At 39.3% G+C, this 23,005-nt stretch overlaps 1 protein-coding gene across 4 annotated transcripts in view; it reads right to left on the reverse strand.

Moving 5' to 3' along the window:
* TBL1X (transducin beta like 1 X-linked) overlaps positions 1–23,005 on the reverse strand; it is a 196,343-nt gene that overhangs the window by 71,401 nt on the left and 101,937 nt on the right. For 3 of the 4 annotated variants that reach the window (XM_065677473.1, XM_065677474.1, XM_065677476.1), the window contains one exon: positions 19,035–19,142. The exons of the other annotated variant lie outside the window; for it this stretch is intronic. The gene's annotated coding sequence lies outside the window, so the exon portion shown is untranslated. The remainder of the gene's footprint in view (positions 1–19,034; positions 19,143–23,005) is intronic. 4 annotated transcript variants of the gene reach the window in all.

Consider the following 23,005-nt stretch of genomic DNA (forward strand, 5'->3'; position numbering starts at 1 on the left):
GAGAGCCGACAGGGTAGGACCGCATACATGTATCTGTGGACATACAAGAAAAGCTTCAAAGAAAGGGCAATGATGCACACACACTGAAGAAAGATGAGGCTGCCCAGTTGTGAGAAGCAGCTTAGCAAAAGCTGTGGCACGTGAGAGTGCCAGCTCCATTCTTAGAGCAAATAAATGGTTTCCTATTTAATTCCTGCTGTTTAATTTTGCCCTATAATGCCATTTAGGAAACACCATTTACTTTGATTACAGGTGAGGCTATAAAACAGTGAAGCAGCACAACTGCTTCTGCCTCAAGTCAGTATTCCAAAGATTTCAGAACTCTTGAAACACCCACAACACATTCCCTTGCTGAAATAACTCAGTGGTGTTCAAAAAGCCTGGAAACCCCCCCAGCCTTAATTTCCCCCTTCCACCAAGATCACACCTGAAAAAAGACTTGTATTCAGCAAGTAGAGTAAATGGGTCCATACTGGTGGAGTTGACACCTGCAACTATACTTTTAACTTAAAATGTCGTTTTTGTCATGTCAAGAAATCGTCCATATTCTTTATATATAAGCAGGATACTCATTCATGCCACTTTCAGACGTAAGGGATTACACATAGAATGAAAAACTATACTGTAAGTAAATATTCCCAATACAACATCTGAAATATTACTAATATTAGATGTGAATACACTACTCTGAAGGCTTTGTCTTCATTCAGATATAAGATCAAACCATTTGCACAAAGAACACAGTCTTGCACACTAAATACTCTTGCACCTCTGGAAAAATAGGAAAAAAGTTCCTCATGGTACTCAGCAAGCATCTCCTGCGTTCTTCTTCCACATTTGCAAGAAGTGCATCGTTCCTCTTTATACTATTATAATATCAAAAACCACACAGGAGACCAAAGTGCTGCATATACATCTCTAATCTTGCGTTAATTCAGAAATTAAACTCCCTCTAAGGTATGAATTCCCCAGCTGTTCCTATTTCCCATACATCAGCTCAAGTTTTCAACTGAATCTGGGGTAAGATAACTGGCTGACCAACTCAGGTGGCTGTGCTATTTTGTCTGGGATAAAGTTAATTTTCTTTGCAGTATCTAGTATCATGCTGTTTTGGATTTGCACTGGAAACAGTGCTGATAGCACAGGGATGTTTTCATTATTGCTGAGCAGCGCTTACACAGAGCCAAGGCCTCTTCTGCTCCTCACCCCACCCCACCAGTGTGCAGGCTGGGGGTGCACAAGGAGCTGGGAGGAGACACAGCCAAAACAGCTGACCCCGGCTGACCCAGGGGATATTCTATACCACATGATTTTATCCTCATATAAAGCCAGAAGAGGAAGGAAAGGGGGATGTGATGTCATTTGTCATCCCAAGTAACCATTATGTATGCCGAAGCCCTGCTTTCCTGGAGATGGCTGAACACCTGCCTGCCCATGGGAAGTTGAATGAATTCCTTGTTTTCCTTTGCTTGTATGCGTGGCTTTTGCTTTGCCTATTAAACTGCCTTTATCTCAATCTACGAGTTCCCACTTTCACCCTCCTAATTCTCCCACCCATCCCACGGCAGGGGGAGTGAGCGGCTGGGTGGTGCTTAGTTACAGCTGGTGTTAAACCACGTCAATGGCAATGGCAAGGAACAGCTTACAGACAAAATTTGCTACTGCAGGCACTGGGGACACCACGGTGTGGACTTGTTGAATCTCCAGTCTCAATCCAAGCTCAGCCATTAAGTGTGAAAGATAACAGGGACATAGTTTTTACTCTACTAACATGGCACATCGGAGTTTCTTCCCTATACACACCACTCTAGCAGGTAATATAAGTAGAAGACAGAATGAGCCACTAAAGGACTCACAAACTATTTAATAAAATAGTATCCAGGTCCTCCACACTAATACTTTCTCTTGACTATAAAATGGCAGTTTTGAAGTCACAAATGTATGGTGTTAATTAGATGTTCAGCGTTAAACCAGATCAGGGAGGTGGATTACAACTATCTCATAATGGTATCTCTTCGGCTTCCTGAAAGCATCTAAAGTAGTGCCTGACCTCCCTGATGTGGCTGGAGAACCTCAATAGCTTTATCTAGCATATCCATTAACACTAAAACTTGGAGACAGACTTGTCACAGGTTACAGTGTTCTGGTTAAGGACTTCAACAGAAGTCATTTAGGTATGACACCTCATTAAAATTGGGCTCAAAGCTGTTACAGTGTCACCTGTGACACAGAAATGCTTGTCAGAAAGCCAGTCATTATTATTTCTGTTTTCTTCTCCTGCATGGAAAGGCTGCAATTGAGTTTCACTGCTTAGGGCTCGTTTCTGTTGGTTTAGAATCATTCTCCCTAGACTGAGCTTCTAAAAAAAAAAGCCAAGAACCTGGCCAATGTTTCCTAGATTTAAGTTGTATGTCCTGCAGTCCTGTGGGTCAATTAAAAAAGATGGGTCTTGCCTTATTAACTGTCTTCACATGGGACCACAGCAGAAACCATTTGAAAGATTGCTGAATAAAGCTGCCTGGCATGTGGCAGAATGTAGTAACTTGTATGACAAATTTGATATAACTTTATTTAAAAACCATGTGAACAGATGTGACAATGATTACTATCACTCTCAATCTGTTTGAAAAAAAGCCAAACCTAAAATCTTAAAATATTAAGAAGAATCTTAACATTTCCACTGCCTGCACTGAACCACATCAGTTCACACGGGCATTCAGAAACTGTGTGGTCCAAAGTCTCCTTATGGATTTCGTTCCACGAGACACCAGGCCATTCCCAAGGATGAAACGGAGGCTGGTTATTTCCCAACAAGCTTGACATTGTTTTGCCATTTCCTGAATAAGCATATCAGTCCTTGGCCACCACACAAATCATCTAGTCAGGACAAACTATTTTTGTATTTCCCAGATGGTCTTTATGTACTTTCATGCATGACATGAGCTTCGCTGGATACAACTACTCTGGCGACCTTGGTACATGTGAAACTGTTCTCGCCAAGCAAAGAAAGGTAGGAGCTATGTCTTGCACATGGGTACCTCTATTCACAGTTATGTCAGGCATTTTAACGAGCACTGTATTATTTTATCTTCACAACGTACCTTGGCATTTGTCATTGGCAAGAATTCAATGTGTGTCATAAAAAATATCCTGTCCCCAGTTTTGGTCCATTCTAGTTATCTGCTGCTTCCAAAGGGAAATGAGACAAGCCGTTTGCTTTTAAGAGTCAGATGGTACTTTTGACCCCAGCTCCATATTCTGACAGCAAACACAGAGCAATATTACCTATTTCTGAAATGATACTGGGGATACTACTGAGATTCAGCATTGCTGAATAAACTCTTCCAAAAGATTCCCTTGAGGCTGTCTTCACATAGTCTTGGAAACAGCAAGAAAAAAAGTCCAGATTTAAATATTTTGACCTCACCGTTATTAAAACTACATGATTGAAACATAACAACCAGCTACCTCTGAGAAACCCAACAACTATGCTACAAATTACATCCCTTTCTGAGGATAACCAGTTATTCATATAGACTGCTGCTTAACAAAGTGGGCAATTTACCACCTGTACTGCAATTCATGTAAATGGACATAAATAGTGTTACTCTATGCAACAAACCAATGATTTAGCTGCTTTCAGAATACTCACAGTCTCTGACAGCTACTTTCACACTGCTGAGACCCCAAAGCAAATGTAAGTGTAGCCTGGGAGACCACAGAGAAGGTGGAGCCCACTGTTCAAAAGTAAAGAGGACTGTTTATCTGCCCAAGAATATTAGTTTCAGGGGAAGAATCTGAAAAGTGTCCCTGGTGCTTCAACTGCCCTTTTTGGCTCATTACTGTGTAGCTCCAGGCCATAACTGAAACCCAACTGCACATCAACAAGGGGCATTGACACGTGACAGAAAAGGCTTGCGGACCTGGGACTTGTAACTAAAACAGCTAACAACTTCTGTATGACAGCTATTCCTGGCACTTGCTAGACTGGTTTTCATATTCTGCTCCAGTTCTGGGCACTACATCAACTTAGAACAACTTAACAAAAAGTTGTTGATTATGATGATGAATGACACATTAGTTTCAAATGGGTTTATATATAGAAGATGAGAAACATTTTGTGGCACTCCAAATACAACAAAAAAGTGAGAGTGCACGTACTGCCACAGGACGCACAACAGAAGAGATAAGACGTGCCTTTCTTCTCTCATTTGGAAATACTTCATAATTTTATACAGTGTTATAGCAAAATTTACCAAGGAGCTTTGTTTTCTCTGTCCATTAGGGACTCTAGGGAAAACTCTGCTCTGTGTGTCTAAAGTTCAAATTACACTTTCCAATATTAAACTCCTTGGCCTATACTTTGACAGAGAAATGACATTTTCCCTCCTTGTGTTCAAAACTCTCTTCAGTTTTAAAAGGAAGTCTGGTACGCAATACAGTCACACATTAATCTCTCTAACCTCAAAACTACGGAAAATAAATGGTCCTGAACAAGCTAAAAGAAGAAATGCCACTCTTGGTCAGATGAACTGTGCTTGTAAAAATAGCAATAGACTGTTATTAGAACTGTAGACACATTTTTATTTGGTTGGCTTAGCTACAGAAACCAGGGCTACAGGTAGAATGAAGTTCCCAGTTATGCAATCTAGGTGGAAGGAGACATGGGTCTCCCTCCAGAACTGCAGCTGCCCTGCACTCAGGACAAGGTACTGTGACAAGCCTCCAGTCCACACTTGCAGAAGATCTGCACCCTAGGGCCCCTGGTGTCACCCCTCAGTTGGTAAGTCTGAGCACTACACTGGATGCTACTTTAATATGAGCATCAGCAACTGATTAAAAAAAGGATAAAAATCAGGATGTCTGGCTCTATCACGGATTTGTTTTGTGACCTTGACTTACACCTGAAAGGGTGTGTTCTATCAGCTGCAGTCAGCAAGAGGTAAGGGGGCTTCCGTAGGTGAATGGTGAAATGGAGGTATCATGACTCCTGCCACGGCACTCTAGGCTACTGCACAGGTCCTGCCACTAAAAATGCCTCTGCTCAAGTGCGAATATGGTGCAGAGGCAACAATGCAGGTGTAACTTATACCCTACAATTAAAGCAAAAAAATTGTGTGATATATTAAGAGACAGCTGTAGATAGTGAATTATTTTCAGAAAAATCCCTTTCTAGAATGAATTTCACTACTGTTTTACAACCTCTCTTTATCTATCAGCTTAAATAATGTAGTCTGACCACCCTGACAAGTGAGTTGGATGGTAAATAGAGCTCATGGTAAATCCAGTGATTAATTACAAATTGTTAGTGTGTTTACATTAGCTTAAGAACATGTGTTAAAAAGATACATATTTGTTTTCACATCCTACACAATCCCCCTTGCTTTAAAAGCTTGGAACTATCCCAAAATTTAGTAACAGCCACCTGCACCCATAGAGAAAAACAGTATTATCCAGAGAGAAAATTTTTGCTGTGAAGTCCTATATTTTGTCTTGTATAATCCCTAAGCCATTTTTGTGCCAGAGAAAGAAAAATGTCTGTAGTACTGAAAATTACTGCATTTATTTGGAACCACAAGATGCTTTGTGAATAAAACCATAATTTGAACACTGAAATTAAGAGAAAATATTTTAAGCTTGCTCCATCTTGCCCTAATGCAGCAGGTTTTATAATTCAAAACAACAAGAGAAACTAAGCAGTTCAGGCTGAAGACTGATTCCTTAAGATTACATTTGATTTTCAACTCTGGCTCTGCAACCTTGGGAAATTCCACTTAATCTTTTTACTTACAGCCCACTGCAAAGTGCTTTCTAACACTTCACTCAGGATTCATCCACCTCACCAGGTGTTGTTGGTAATCAGCTGGACAAAAGTTAGAGGAAAAACTGGAACAAAACCCAAGATGACAATGCAAACCTTATCAAAGGCTATAAGCCACCACGCACCTTCACTGTCAGAATTCCCTTCAAGGTACATCATTGTCACAATAATAAAGGAGAAACCCCACAACGCTGACTTTGACTTCAAGGTTGATTGAATTTCATCACACTTCCAACCTTCCAGCTTCCTGTTAATTCAAATTATTAATTGGCAGATATCCAGAAGAAGCAGGGGAGGGGAAATCTAATTTGTGCCTGTACTTAGACAACTAAAAACTCCCTTTACAACTGATCATCTCCATATTTCCTCTGTTCATCTTCCGGAAAAGCAAAATAAATAAAAGCAAAAGTGCTTTTTTAATGGAACAGCATGAAGTACTAACCATACATCCTATTCTTCAGCAACTGCAGAAACCCACATCCTTGCCTTTTTTACTCCCCTTGTTTCCATCACTGGTATTAGCAGTTATGTTTTAACCACTGCACATATACGGCAAGTCCCTCTGACAGGACATGCAAAGGCAAAGCCTCTTTCCAAAAGAACTTGCAGTTAAAGTTCTCAACTAAACTCACAGGAGTTAAGGGTAAGACTTCATGGCTCTCAAGTGAAGCAGGGCCATGACAGTGATCCTGCAGTACTTACAGAACATCATTGCTTGCCAGTCTAAAGAAGGTGCAGTCTACAAGAAAGAAGAGGAAAGATGCAAGGGTCTACATGTAAGTGCACAAAAGATGGATTCTCTGCTTTCTCAGCTCGCTCTTTCTTACATCATCTCCCACAATTATTTCTGTCTTTTATAATTTCTTTGCTACGCTTTTAGAATCTCCCTATTTCCCCTCAGGACTTGGGGTATTCAGAATGAAGGTTAACTTTATGCTGGGGTGGCTGAAACTTTGCAGTTTTCTATTTCCAAGACACAGTTGACTAAACTTGGCAACATTTACAGTATCTGCTGAAATCAACACCTGACTTCCTCTGTACCAAGTAGCATTAATTAGACAACTGACATAAAAAAGATAAGATTATCACTGTCATCTGCCTTGTTTTGATATCAGTCACTTACTTCTGCTACCATTAAAAGAGTGAATGGTTAAATCTGGAAATATTTGTAGCATAAAAATATACATATGAATATGTATAAATATTTATACGTATAAATATTTACAAAAACATATACAAAAAATCAAACTCGTTTGTGCTAGGTTATGCAGGCAGTAAGAAGGGCTGGAGAAGAAAGTAGTACATAGAATCATTTAGGTTCAAAAAGACCTTTTAGATCATCAAGTCAAAGGATACAATGAATGTATTTATATGCCCTGCAATTTGGCCCTTACTGAAACCCCTATGAACACCTGATGGCTGAAGGCCCCAGGAGGCTACAGGCCACTTAGGAGTGGGAGCACTCCACCTTGGGGAGCTCAGCTATGGTTGGGCAGATGTAATATGGCACCATGGCTCTCTGATAAGGCTTTGCACTTCTTACTGTATGGCCTGAAAAGCATTTAAACAAATGGCATTACGGACTTTGGATTTTATGTTGCTTTTCATAATATTACTCCTATAGTCAATGGACTTTAGGAAAATGAAAGCCAACCTTGCAAATCTTTTTTTTTTTTTTTTCTTGTGCATTACTGCTAATAAGAAGATGTCTCAAAGTGAAATTAGCTCAGATCTTTAGGGACCCCCTTTTGCAGTGTTGTTGCTGTAGATAGATATGTACAGCTGTATCTGAACACAACTTATTCAACCATTTGACTGTTGCACAGGGTGGGCAAGCTACATCTGGCTGTCATTCATCAATATGGACTGGCTAATAGTCAAAAACGCAGTAAACACTCATTTGGTACCATGTGCAACAGCACCAGTTCTCAGTATTTGGCAAAGGTATCTGAAAGATACCCGAGCTACAAGTTATACTGTTACTTTCCAGAATCTGCTTGGAAACTAGAAGGCATAATTTAGCCTTTAGCATAATCAAGTAGCCTTTAAGGAGGTAACAGTTTACTTCAGTGGGTTCAACATGTATTTCGAACGTTTTGAAAGATGGCGCACCATTAAGCACAGAACACAGAAGTTCATTCTGTTGTTTCCCCCTCCCGAATCTTTAAGGATTTGGAAATACCTCAACAGTTCTGCCAGTGCCAAGAGCTAAATAATTTCAGTTGTTGACTCAAATGACTTGGAAAGAAGATGCATCCTGTCATCCCTTCCCCAAGCCCTAGGGTTCTGCAAAATCCAGTCACACCTGAACTGCATGCAGTAAGTAACCGCATCTTGGTTTTAAGTCTTGACCACATCCTTTTACCTCCATTTCAGCTTAGGTGGGCCTAATTTCAGTAGCGGTTTATTAATTAGACAGTAAAGCATTAAAAATGCCGGTAAAACCAATCAGGAATCAAGTCCCGGTGGCTATTTCGCCTTCAATGGGATAACTTAGCTGCCAGATCAAAGGTACTGAAGACAACACAGACACAACCAACAGAATTCAAACCTGAGGATTACAGAGGATCAAATGCTGTTGATGAGCAAACCCAAACTAGTAATTAGAGCTTTTATAAAATGCATAGGAAGTAAGAGGTTTGTAAGAATTCTACTGATAGCCCAATTCCTTTTTGCTTCCTGGTTCGTTCACTTAACATTCACTGTACTGAGCAGGTGCAATACAAATGGGGGTGGGGAAACACTGACTGGGTTTATTCCAATCCTGGACTGAGAAGCCTGTTAATTATGTGAGATTGCACAGCATTCAGAAGGAATTCACTGTTGTTTTCAACTGTTAAATCAAAATTACTAGGAGAAAAAAAATCTGAACTTTTAAAGCAATGACCAAACAACTTTTTATGTATTGTCTATGATCCAGAAGGAATATTAATTTTTATGTGATATATCTGTTAAGAACTCTACAGGCTAATGAAAAGCTATTCCGCATTGTTCAAAACAAGAATGGCTAAATTAATAGAACTATTGAGATGAGAAGACATAGTATACAATAAATTGTCGTTAGTTTTAGGGGATTTTATGCCCAGTCTTTAGACTCAGATAATACAAAACACAACAGTAGCAAAATGTGATCACAGATGCATTAATTTATCTGTTTTATCAGTTCAGTTCTAGTTTAAAGCAGTTTAAATGAGCTTTGATAATAAAGGGCAATGGGACCAGATCAAACGGTACAAGTGATTTGATTAGCTCCATGCTAAACATCATGGGTAGATTTAATTTAGAACAGAGTGATCACGTCTGACTGTGGTAAACAGCTCAGCATCTGCTTTCCATGGTAACACCTTCATAGGAGAGAGGCTGAGATCTGCTGTCTTTGCTAAGCTTTTAACTACATCTCCCATTTCAAGCTTCTATTATCTTCTCAAGACAATCAATTACAATAAAGAGAATGATGCAAGTTTCTAGAACAGTAAAAAAACACTGCCGTGAAAATGCCCTCTAAATCTACTGAAAGCCTAATTAAAATTATATAAACAAGTCCTGGGGGCTGAGGTTAGAGGCCAAGTAGAGCAACTGGGACCAAGCCACAGCAAAACCCATATACCTAAAAGACTTCATCCACATAACAATTCCAGGAGTAACAAACACGACACCATACCAGAAATTTTATTTTCTCAATCCCTGTAAAAACAAGGCTACTCCTAATTTGCTCTCTGTTTCAAAGGGACGTACAATTCTTTCACTGCATAGCAACAGTGGTTTAAATCAATACAAATACAATATTATTTGTCTCCAATATATTTGTGTCAAAATTTTAGGAATGCAAAGCCACTGCAGACCTAAATGATGCAGACCATTACCTAGCAATAAGTTCCTAATGTTCTCTCTCCTGTGAAATCTTAAACCAAAATCAACCTAAAAGAGGAAAACATATGCAAAGAGGCTAGCCTACACAAACTCTCCAGCAAAGCTAAGACAGTCTTTACTCTTAGCATGCATGCAAGGTGAGAGCTGACACCAATTAAGGATGGGTGATCACAGTAAGAAGAGCAAGATGTGAGAGACATGGCACCATGAAAGCTTGGGAGAATGACTGAAATATGCATTGCAAGAGAAATGGGAGATTCTGCGTAAGGAGACTTTGGAAATTCTGGAAACATTGACATTGATAGAAAAGTTAATATAAAGAAAAGAAAGATGGTTAGTTTATAAGGGAAAAAAAACCAACCCCAAAACAAAACCAAGTGAACAGTTTGAAAATTTGTATTTAGACCTACCGCAAAGCTGGTAATAGGAAATAACGGGCTTAATCTACTACAGGTAGGTACCGAGTTTTCCTTCCTTTTTTATTTTGGCTGCACTAGCTGATCAAGTATCTATGGAGTAGAAAATCTCAGAGCATCCCTATGTTCCACCCTCCCAGCTGGGGTTGCCAGACCATTCTTTCCTCTTCCACTCAACCCCCCTGACCCAATTGCTTATACTGATCCCCTTTCTCATCCCAAGGAGCACAGCCTCAAGATCGATGTTACCACTTCAACCGCTTTGCTTCCTTGACTTTTACTGCTCTGGCCTTGTTTATCTTTCTTCTTTCTTTCTTTTTTTTTTTTTATTTAAAACTGATAGCATATTTGTTACATTTTCATTTTTTAATGATCTTTGCATAATTTTAGACATCTACTTACATGGTGAATTTTCAGTCTTTCAGCTTGTAAAGACTATATGTATTAACAGATTCCCAAAACATTATCTGATTACAATGAGTTCAAAACATTTGGTCTTACCCTTAAGCAGATAATTTTCAAAGATCTATCAGTATCGTACAGAGAACTCGAATGCATACATAAAAAGGGAAAATAGCTTCTCCAGCTTACTACTAAATAGAGATTTATCAGCTGAAATTGTTTAGAACAAAATAATCCCATTATGATTTTGACATAAGGCTAGAATTGCTTAAAAGAAGGAAATGAGCAAAAATATTGGAATGGTATTATATGATCTGTAGAGGTTTGAAGCAGTGCTTTGGGAAAATATGGCTGGACAGACCTCCTAGCAGATCAGATACCAAAACTAGCCTTAGTCATATTTTATCACAGCTGAACTTTTGGCTCAAAAAATACAGAATTTGCAAAAAAGTAATTATGCTGGCAGTGTAAAATGAGGTTATTGCACTAAAACCTCAAGTAAAATACTTTTAAAACATGGGATTAATTTACATTTGAGGTCAAATTTTGAAGCAAGTTATTAAGCCTCAAATGACTGAAGATACCTGATATCTGTATTTATGGAATGGAATCACATAAGTAACAAGGAGACATGGTTTTGTTTAAGGTCAAATTACAATGTTTATTCAAAAAGGTGCACTACACCCTTCTTTTGTGCAAGTAAAAGGATTATTGTTTTTGTATGATAATGCTCAATTTCTAATATAGAGGAAAAGACTCATCTCGATGTCAAAACATATTCATGTCAAATCTTTTTTTGGAACAAAGTTTGTAACTTGAAAGCTCAAAGGACAAACAAGCATATTTTCTGCATTTCATTTCTCTACAGTTTCTCTAATATTAAGCAAGTCTTTTAACACTGAACTTAATAATAAGGCAAGATGATCACTGATTCTCAATGACTTCTTTGCCTCAGTCTTCACTGGCAAATGCTCCAGCCACAACACTGAAGTCTTGGAAGGCAACTGCTGAGAATGAAGACCTTATGCCCACTGTAGGGGAGGATAAGGTTTGAGATCATCTTAAGAACCTGAATGTGCACAAGTCCGTGGGACCTGATGAAATCCATCTGTGGGTCCTAAAGGAGCTGGCGAATGAAGTTGCTAAGCCACTGGCCATCATATTTGAAAAATCATGGCAGTCAGGTGAAGTTCCTGATGACTGGAAAAAGGGAAATATAACCCCCATTTTCAAGAAGGGGAAAATGGAAGACCCGGGGAATTACAGACCAGTCAGTCTCACCTCTGTGCCTGGCAAAATCTTGGAGCACATTCTCCTGGAAGGCATGCTAAGGCACATGAAAAACAACAAGGTGCTTGGTGACATCCAGCATGGCTTCACTAAGGGGAAATCCTGCCTGACCGATTTGGTGGCCTTCTATAATGGGGCTACGGAACTGATGGACAGGGGCAAAGCAGCTGACGTCATCTACCTGGACTTGGGACTGTTTAGCCTGGAGAAGAGAAGGCTTTGTGGAGACCTTATAGCAGCCATCCAGTATCTGAAGGGGGCCTACAAGGATGCCAAAGAGGGACTCTTCATTAGGGACTGTAGTGACAGGACAAGAGGTCACAGGTTCAAACTTAAGCACAGGAAGTTCAGGTTAGATATAAGGAAGACGTTCTTTACTGTGAGGGTGGTGAGGCATTGGAACGGCTTGCCCAAGGAAGTTGTGAATGCTCCATCCCTGGCAGTGTTCAAGGCCAGACTGGACAAAGCCTTGTGCTTGTCCCTGGCGCATAGCAGGGCGGGCTGGAACCAGATGATCTTAAGGTCCTTTCCAACCCTAAGCATTCCATGATTCTATGATTAATATGTTTAAAGTCTAGTTTGAGTTATATGGGCTACATGATTCAACTGCTGTATAAAAGCCATCAGCAACACTTGAATGAGATTCAGATTTCTCCAAACTAATTTTGTTTTGATATCAGTGCTCAGCAGATAAAGCAGTAGCATCCTTAAGCTAAAATACAAGAAGCATCATTTGAGTTCTCAGGATGTATTCACACACCATTTGGAAGCAACTCCTTGCTGTATCCTGATGTGGAAGAGTACTTTTGAACTAGAAGTCCAGAAACTGCCATTAACTAGTATGGCAGGAATACTTTTTAAGACAGATGGTTGTTCTTCTAATTTTGTCAACTGTATTTTGTAAGACATATTCTGAACATGTGCTAGGATGCAAGTCTGCCTTAATGCCTTTTGCAATCACAAAAGGAGGACTGGTTGGCAAAGGCAAAAGTACACTAAGTGGCTGTAAAATACTACTGTAAACAAATTGCAAGTTGATCTTTCACATATACATTTTTCATAATTACCTATCTAGACAAAAGTTATTAAATGGGTTAATAGTTATTATAATTACTATCTAGACATTATTATATAGTTATTAGCTAGACAAAAGTTATGCATATATATATATAACTTAAACGTCTTAGACAATTAATATAGAATGTAAATATATAGTTCAGCATCATATGACTTCATCTGCAGGTCAGTTCCAATTCTGTGTGGGAACAAAGCTTTGATGTGTCTAATCTGTTAAGGAGGCTCTCAAACAGTAACCTAAAAGGAAGCTTTAGTTGTATTTTTCTGTTTTGCTTTGAGGGGTGGAAGGGGCCCCCCCAAAGGGTTTGGGGTTTTTTGTGTGTGTGTTTTGGTTTGTGGTGGTTTTGTGTTTTTTTTTTCTTTTGTTTTCCAATGGTATCTTCCATGAAGCTATCTCAGGTTCTGGTTGGCACTTTACATGTCAGTGAAGAGAGAAAATGCTTAGCCAGAGTCTTGGACTCAATACAGTCAGTAAGAAAGGTGCCAGTAGCCTCAAACCAGCTGTATTACTCCTGAGTACAGATTACTAAAGTATAATCTCTTCAAAACATGGCATTATTGCCTTCTTGTGTATGAAGAACTCTCCAAGTCAGACTGCCATCTTTCCTGTGTTGTGGAGAATCAAAAATATCGTATGCTTTTAAAATTGGGTTTACAATGTATGTAATCATCCCTTAAATATATAAACTAAAACTTTTTTTTTTTTATTTTCAATCAAGCAATGTATAAATTATTAAGTTGAATGATTATATCCAGAGACATTGATTATGGGGGGATGGAACTAAGTAGGGACGAGAGAGAAATTATTTTACATTTCCTGGATCAGATATATACAATTGTGCTATAGAAGAAGGCTCCGATGATTGATTATTCTGTTTATTAGAACTAGAAGCAGGCTAGATAAAGGAGAAATTAACTTGTGCATGCACCAGTTGAACTAAGCTTATTTAAGCTGATTTAAGTAAATGATAAAAACAGTTCATACTACAGATATTTGGGATGCTTGCTAATTTATATTGTAGTTCACAGAGTAACCAATAAAAAAAAACCTCAAAAACGTTATCCATCTCACATATAACAAAAACTACAAACCCACTTTGTTTTATTACAACTGATGCATTATTTGGAAGGGTGTCTTTCCTGTTCCTCATGTATTTTCTGAGGAGGTAACGGCCATATTAACCCAATCTTCTGAACCATTTATGAGAAGATAGAGCACCAAGATAGAACCCTGGGAAGTCATCTCACATGTGAAGGTCTGAAGGCAATATGGATTATTCAAAGGGAATGAGCTTTCCTCAAGTCAATATAAAGGCTATTTTGAGACATACTGCACAAATGATTGCACCCATGGAAAACTGGGTGTGCTGCAGCTATTTAGCTCTGCTCTTTAACTGAGTTCACTGTTCCTCACAGCTGAACCAGAGCAAAAGTCTGACTGATCTCTCCTTGCATTCTTTAAAGCTAGAACATCCTGGTATGTTTTAAGAGACTTCAGCAAGAGCTGGCTGGAAATGGACTTTGCACAAACCATCAGGAACAGTACTAAAGTGTGCTGCTCTTTTAGCTCAGGCATGAGGTGGGCTGATGCCAACCTTATGAAGTTCAACCATGACAAGTGCAAGGTCCTGCACCTGGGTCGGAGCAATCCCAGGCACAGCTGCAGGCTGGGCAAAGAAGAGATTCAGAGCGGCCCTGCAGAGAAGGACTTGGGGGTGCTGGTGGATGAGAAAATGAACATGAGCCGGCTTCAGTGTGCGCTCACAGCCCAGAAAGCCAACCGTATCCTGGGCTGCATCAAAAGGAGCATGACCAGCAGGTCGAAGGAGGTGATCCTGCCCCTCTACTCTGCTCTTGTGAGACCTCACCTGCAGTATTGTGTGCAGTTCTGGTGTCCTCAACATAAAAAGGACATGGAACTGCTGGAACAAGTCCAGAGGAGGGCCACGAGGATGATCAGGGGACTGGAGCACCTCCTGTATGAAGACAGGCTGAGGAAGTTGGGGCTGCTCAGCCTGGAGAAGAGAAGGCTGTGTGGGGACCTCATAGCAGCCTTCCAGTACCTGAAGGGGGCCTATAGGGATGCTGGGGAGGGACCCTTTGTCAGGGACTGTAGTGACAGAACAAGGGGTAACGGGTTAAAACTTAAACAGGGGAAGTTTAAATTGGATATAAGGAGGAAATTCTTTCCTGTTAGGGTGGTGAGGCACTGGAATCGGTTGCCCAGGGAGGTTGTGAGTGCTCCATCCCTGGCGGTGTTCAAGGCCAGGTTGGATGAAGCCTTGTGTGGGATGGTTTAGTGTGAGGTGTCCCTATCCATGGCAGGGGGGTTGGAACTGGATGATCTTGAGGTCCTTTCCAACCCTAACTATTCTATGATTCTATGATTCTATAGCTTAAATCACCACAGCTTTTTCTGTGGTAACCATTCACTCTCTAACTATACCATTATGACTTTACTAAGTCAGTGTAATCATATTCATGAAAGAAAAGTTTGTGCCAAGGTACTACATTACAAAGACAAGTGTGAACCTGTGACCTTGTTGTATAAGTAAAAATGTAGTATAAGTGACAACATGCTTGTAATTCCACTTTGATTAATTATACCTGAAATCTCACCAGTTCACACCAAAGAACACACTGTAACTCTCACTACCATTAAGTAAACTTTTGAGAAACAATAATTGTATTTCTTTCACTTGCAGCATTCAGAGTGAAGAACAGACAGTAAAATGCCATGTGAAAATGTTCACAGGCTACCTGAAGATGGAGATTCTTCTGAAATTAACTGATTAACTGAACTTGCACTATCACATTTCCTTTGTGGCATTCCCACTGCACCTATTCCAAACTCCTTGAACAACAGAAACCTGTTCAGCAGATGAGCTGATATGTTTGAAACCTCTTACACCCTTATCCATTTCATTCTTAAATTAAAAGTAACTAATTCACACAATAAACATCAATCTAGTAAAGAGTAATCAGTTTCTTCCTAGGTATGTATCACATATGTACTCTTACTGTTTCTAACTGAACTCTGCCCAACTCTTCACGTTTCCACATCTAATTTTGCCACATCTCTCTTACATCTTGCTTTTTACATTGTAAGATTTTCTAGTCAATGTACTATAACTCCCTATGCATACAACATATCACACATGATGCTGATAGAGCCAGCCTCTTGTCACCCCTCTCCTATCAATAATAAGCAATGAGGACCCTAAGAACGCATGGAACAAAATCTACATGACCATATTTTGTTAAAACTTACTTTTATTAGTCTTGATAGTGACTTTGGCCATGATTTTCAAAAGCCACTACTAACTTGGGGAAAGAATGTTGGTGTCTACCTGGTAGAAATTACTAAAGTGGTCTAATACTCATCACATAAAAACTGTTGCCCTAGCTCGGGCTACTAAACTAGTAAAACACAGGACTGAAGAAATTTCTGGGGTCTATTCCCAGACACAAGGGAAGATCTGCCAAAAATGATAAATAACTTTGCAAAATCCTAATGTTTTTCTCTGCTTTTGCATCTCCTCTGACTGGTTCAGATAAGAGATTGCTACACAACTGCCTGAGCAGATTTGCACTGCTGCTCCTAACAATTCTCCAAAATCCAAGAAGGAGCTTCTACAACATTTAATGCCAGGATGTTATATGAAATTTTCCTAGAGCTTTTCTTTGAAACCTGTACATTTTCTACAGGCACAGGTTAGCATTTTCTACCTGACCTCTGTCTTTGCCCTAGACTGGTTAGAGACATTCTCCCTCATGGGGAGAAAAGTCCCAGTGTTATTATGAGATGGAAAAGTGATAAACAATATACTGTCACTCCCCATTACAAAATCTCTGGCTAATGTAACACCAGCTGCATGTTTCAAAGGAAAATGTAAAAGATATCCTGGAGATCTGCCTGATCTTCAGAGTGACAGGGAAAAAAAATAAAAAAAAAAAAATAACAATAATCACTTATTGGCTATGTATCTGGTGAAAAGTTGGGATGTTCTGGCCTTCAGAACAGCAACTCACATCCATGGTAAGAAGGATAATAATTTCATTCCTAGAATACTTTTTCAAACACCAGAAGTATTACTTTGGGCCTGCACATTCAATACGTAAAGTTTAGTTAGTGTGGAAGTTCACTGGCCCAGTAAACCAGAAGACAATTCTGCACCTGGGAGAAAGTACAGAGATGAACATGTGGAAGTACTCTCCCTACTCCACTGCCACCATTACATAGTCCAAAAAAGGCAAACTGGGCCACACGCTGATTCTGGGTTAAGGGCATAATTAGACTGAAATATAAATTTCATGTTAAAAAATAAAAAAAACCAAAGCCCAACCAAGATAAACCTCTGCTAGGAATTAATTCAAATAGGGTATTTTGGGCTAAATGAAACAGACAAGAAAGCAGACAACCTACAACTTCTGATTCATGTTTTAAAGGAATACAAACACGCTATGCAGAAAAAAACCCAACCCAAACAACCAACATTTATTTTCTTCTCTGTATGTAGAAAAAACCCGTTTTTACAGATAAGGAGGCCATTAGTAACTAAAATGAATGTTAAGAGACAACTTTAAATTAGCACACCCAGATAATTTGTGCCTTACTATCCTAAAAGTGTTTGCAAGAGTATCATTTCAATGATGCTAATTTTCAATACATTTTTAAACACCAGAGAAATTTAGTAAGACTGCTAGCATTTTCTGCCAATATTTGAAGATGGTAAGCGGCATGATCTCAGTAATTACAGAGCTCTAAGCCGTTATTAATCTCAGGGAAAATCACCAGCAAACTGATAAATTCACTGGGAAATGACATGAATAAAACTGATGCCAGTCAACAATCAACAAGATTTTATAGAAATCTGGTCAGTAAAACTAAAAGTTTGATTTAATCATCTGATTATTATCAGATGTTATAAACTGTGGTCAATAGAAGCTACTCCATAATGAAACATGCATACAGTCCCACAACATTCCAAGTGAGAAATTATTATCAGTATCATCAAATGTGATTAAGATATAGACATAGAACAGCAGCTATTAACAGGAAATAATAATTGAAGAAATGCTCTACATTTCTCCAATAAAATCATCCAGTACTAGCTCAACATCATGTAAGAGTACAAACAACAATACAGAAGTAAAAGTTGTTGATAGCAGTTACGGTACAAGAAATGTCAGGTTGGCTAATAAAGGTAGCAGAGTGGTTTTTCAGAATAATATGGATTGTTTTGTAAGACAGGGTCTCTGCATTACAGCCAAGTGGACTTACGAAGAAAGAAGAGATGAGAAAAAAAGGAAGGAGAAAAAGGGAAGGTGAAAAAAGGAGGAGAAAAAGACCAAGAAAACAGTTCCTGGAAACTAAGGACTAACAAAATAAATGCAATCTTCATGGTACAGAAATGATTCAATACAAATGCCAGTGCAACGTTTATGAGAAAAGGTAATAATAAACACACGTAAGTGCATAAGACCAGAGATACTACTTTTGTTCACAGAATTAGTGGATACACTTGTGTAGCCCCAACATTTTTTCCCAAGATGTCAAAGATCTTGTTTTATCTTGTTTTCTCCATAATTCTCAAAAAAAAAAGGGAATAATTCTGTACCTCCTTAAGATGTTAACCAGAATGCTCCACATGCTGTTAGCATAGCAAGGAATTTAGAAAGTTGTGTAAAAAGAGCACAGCAGCCATTTGAAAAGGCTGCGGAGTACCAATGAATGTTACATGAACACAGAAACAGTCTCTGGTCCATTCCAGTAGGGTAAAGACTAGGCAATACTGACTGTGGTGTACACATAGTGGTAAGACAGATCTTACCACTGATGTGTTTTGAGCTTATTTCCTACTATAACAATTACTTAACAGCAAAGCCACTTGAAGAATCATACAGTACTTTGCTTTGCTACTTTATGGTTCTTCAATCTGTAGCTTACAAGCCAACTCTGAATAAACGTAGACCTTTTGCCAAACATCTCTATTTGAGAGAGCTGGACTGCTGTTCCCTCAAATGACAGCATGGTTAGAAGTACATCATCGCATGTATGCAAAGGAACTGCTCATCAGGGAAAAACCTGACAGGCAGTTGGATAGGAAACTGTGTACCCGAGGTAAGCTCTTGTTTGGCAATTACTTTTGGCTTACCTGGTCTTGAGACCCTTGAGCTGCTGAATGCTGCTCCTCGCAGGCTGCTGTCAAGAGTCTGGGGGTTTGAGTTACCATGGAGATCACCGCATCTGACAGCTGAGGGGGCTGCAATGACAGACAGAGGTACCCGTCAAGCCTGTTTTCATCACCTCATCAAAACATGAACATCTTTTTGCTTAGGGTGTTCACCAAGGTACAAGCTCCCAAGTCAGGAGTTTTGGCAGGAGTGTAAAGGAAGAAAATCCCAAACCCATCACAGAAAGAATTAGAAAGGCAAGGGCAAGCCCCAGCGACTCACAGCATTTGAGCGCTTTGCAAAGCCTTGCACTTTTTCAGGAACCTGGAAGAGTCCTAATATACCCTGAGCTTGGTTCAACAATTCTCAGCGTCTGTGGTCAAGTGTAACATCAGCAAGCAATTCATCCAGAACCACTGCTGAGCGTGGGACTGAAATGCCAGCATGTTGCCTCAGAACAGCAGGGGGACACATAAAGTGCTCCCGGAGAAAGCCTCCGATGGGGATTGAGATCACTTATGTGCAAAAGGAAGTAAGTAGGCCAAAGAAATTACCTTCTTCTATATTTTGGTGGGAAAGTCTAACGGAAAGCATTTATGAAAATCAGACATGAAAGACAGCCTAGCATTCTTCTGCAGTAATAAACCTATGTACAGACTTCTCCATGCCTGCCATCAAGCATGATGAATAAAACCTTATTTTGTATGTCCTCTACCATTCGACTGCCATGTATCTTGAGTAGTTTCATGCTTGTGCATTTCAAACCTTAAGTTTTCTGCTCAGTTTTTCTTTATATAATCTAAGAATTAAATGCTGTTAGTGAAATGAGATATTCATTGGAGAGTTTTTAAATTAATTACACTCTTCCACACAAATGTCTAACAGCTTTTAAACCTATACATCAAGGAACATTTTGCAATATAATCAATTTAATAAATAACATATTCAAACACATCATCAGGAGAGGCTTTCACAAAAAACAGTTCTAATTCTGTCTGCAGTACTACAACATGTTCTCATTTACATCATCGTGAGACAAGCACACCATTTAACCAAACACAACTGCTCACCTGAGAGTTATACCTATTCTAATTAGAGACAAGAAGAAATGACTATTTAAGCAAAACAATGTATTAACAATTCATCAGCTACAGGTCTGTGGTTTTTCTGAGTTTGTCTGCTAAATGCTATGAACCTCCACCTACCTGACTGCCTATATAATTACCTATCTCATTCTCAGATGGCATTCTGAGATGACCATTGTCATCTTTTTATCTTATTTTCAAATTGTCTCGCATTTCAACATTCCATGCAGCATGTTATATTTATGCAAAATACAACATACCCAAGAAGTGTAATTGTGTAAATGTAAAATCTGACAATGCAAACAATAATTAAAGTTTTTTTTTCTGTTACAACTTCTCCATGTCTTATGGGAAAACTGTTGAGAGTATTATGTTAAAATCATCTCTACTGAACATGCTGGCATTATGCTGTGCAACAGTAGCTAACGTATACTGGTGCTGCTCTGATGACAAACAGCAGGAAAACAACTAGCTCACCTGTGCTGAAGGCTTTGGCAAGACTCATGGGGTTTAAAGGACACTGTAGAATACCAGCTACTCATATTGTAGCACTGTAGATGGAACCACTGCTACTGAAGACATGGTATTAATTCTTTCTGTCATAATTATACTCTTAAATTGGTTGAGCCATGTTTTCATTTGTTCTGTTTGCAAATCCTATATATTGGCTCACTGGCAGCTTTTATCAGTGACAGGATCACTTAAAGGTCACTCATCTTCCCATGTGCTACCGAGCAGGGAGAAGGTATCAGTACAGGTAGCACTGGGAATATAGGCGGGTAGAGCTAATCAAATCCTGTAATAGGACTGGCTTTGGCTACCTTGCCAGACAACTTTTTGGTGAAAACATTCATACTGTTTCTCTACCGGAAAAGTGTTCCTGTGTGAAGACTAGAGCCAAGTAAATAAATTATTTTCAAGACTGAAACAAGGGGAAAGAGGCAAATTAGAGATTAAAAGATAGGATTCATTATTATTTCATTACCCATAAGTGTCAGTGACGTTTGAAAGTTACATAGATTTCCCTTATGACTGGGTGAAAGCACACATGTGGATGGCTGTAATAATTTGTTGTGGTAGCAGATGCCCCTACCCATAAGGGTTTATTCAACAATAAAAGTTTCTTAAAATCTAAATTTCATGCAGAAAACAGTGTTAATATAAGCTTTGAAATCAACAGTACACAAAGACAGAAAACGCTTTTAAAACTTTCATTGGTAATACTAATATTATAAACTATGACTACCTACAATAGGATGAAGGTTTCCACAATTCAGAAGGAGATTGGAAAACAAACGCAAACCAACCAGAGATCACAGAATACAGCTGCAAAAGTGATTAGAGTACTGTAGAAAATACTTTAATATGAAGTATTTGGAGAAATCAACATATACAGTTTATTAAAAAAAAAAAACCAAACAAAACAACCCAGATGACCTGATTATAGCACCTAAGTATTTTCATGGGGAGAAAAGTCTAAGTACCAACTAACATGCTAATCTAGCAAAGAAGGGTATACACAAAATAAATCAGCATCTACAAGCCAGCATCAAATGCAGATGAGAAATAAAGCACATGCTTTTCATCACCTATGACTAACCATTTGTGCAGCTATCAAAAGGAGAATACAGAGATCCTCCACTTGTTGATATCAAGCTTCTGTGGGACTTTTCTAGGAGAGGAATTTTTGTGAAAATACAGGTTATCCAGTAGGCATATATAGATAGGCAATGTCTGCAATATGCAAAGGAGTATAGGTGATGTAGCCATCCCTTCCTGGTCATACACTAAGTATATATTATGTTCCAAAACAATTCTCTAGCTTTGTAACTAAAGCACTGGATGGTGCTGAGCACTGTGCACGCTGAGCTGCTGGTGCTAGCACATAGTGACATATATATGCACATATACAGTGAACGAGTGAATGTGTGTTCAGGCCGTATGTGGAGCCAGAGAATTGCAACCATCCTCACAGAGACAGGTGGACTAAATTCTGCTGCAAATAATATTCTGGCTTCTAATTTAGGAAGCCTATCCTTTCCTTCATGATCTGAAAGGACTCGGTCACAGGAGAGTAGTAGCTGGAGCTCTCTTCACAAGGGTCATTTGGGGCACCAGTGAGATGACTGAAGGCAGGCAATATGAATGCTGTTTTCTGATGTTGTGTCTCCACTCCACAGGCACAAAGCAATGAATAACAGTACTTTGTGTTTTTAACCACTTGCCAGTCTTGTCCCTGTGGGCTATAAGCTTTCTGGGCAGAAAAAGCTTTCTTCTGGGGTTATTTCAGTGGGTCAGGCAAGCAGTTCCCTGCCCCTGCTAAAATCCAGGTGCTGCTGCGGCCCCACAGCACTGTGTTTCCAGTTCTCTCCCTGCAACAGCAGCCTTCCTCAGGGTACAGAAGTAACATGCGCTTCTCACAAAAGGGGGAATGGGAGAAGAATTAAAAATAAGAACAAGAAACGGCCTAAATGTTTCACTGAAGTGCTCTCATAATTAGCAACCTTAAAAATTCCAACCCTTAAGCAAAGATAAGGAAAGAGACTCGAAGTGTCAATTTAGCTCGCATTAGTGCTCGTGCTGTGCCTTGGGCTGCTAAGCTGCCAGGATATTTAACCATGTTTAAATACCAACTGAAAATAATAGGTCAGAAATTTCATTCATTTTCACTAATTGTAAATCCGAGACACACAGTTTGACTCTGGATGTTGCACTACTTTTGAAACAGAAAAGTCAGCCAGACAATGCAAATACATCCATCGATCTTCTCTCAGTTGCTCCATCGGACACAACCTCTGTGAGGCAAAACCGTGGGAAAACCCTGACTCCAGCTCACAGTCAGTACAAAACCCCCTGCTTATATCAGA

The sequence above is a fragment of the Lathamus discolor genome, chromosome 4 (genome assembly GCF_037157495.1).
Source record: "Lathamus discolor isolate bLatDis1 chromosome 4, bLatDis1.hap1, whole genome shotgun sequence".
Classification (NCBI taxonomy): domain Eukaryota; kingdom Metazoa; phylum Chordata; class Aves; order Psittaciformes; family Psittacidae; genus Lathamus; species Lathamus discolor.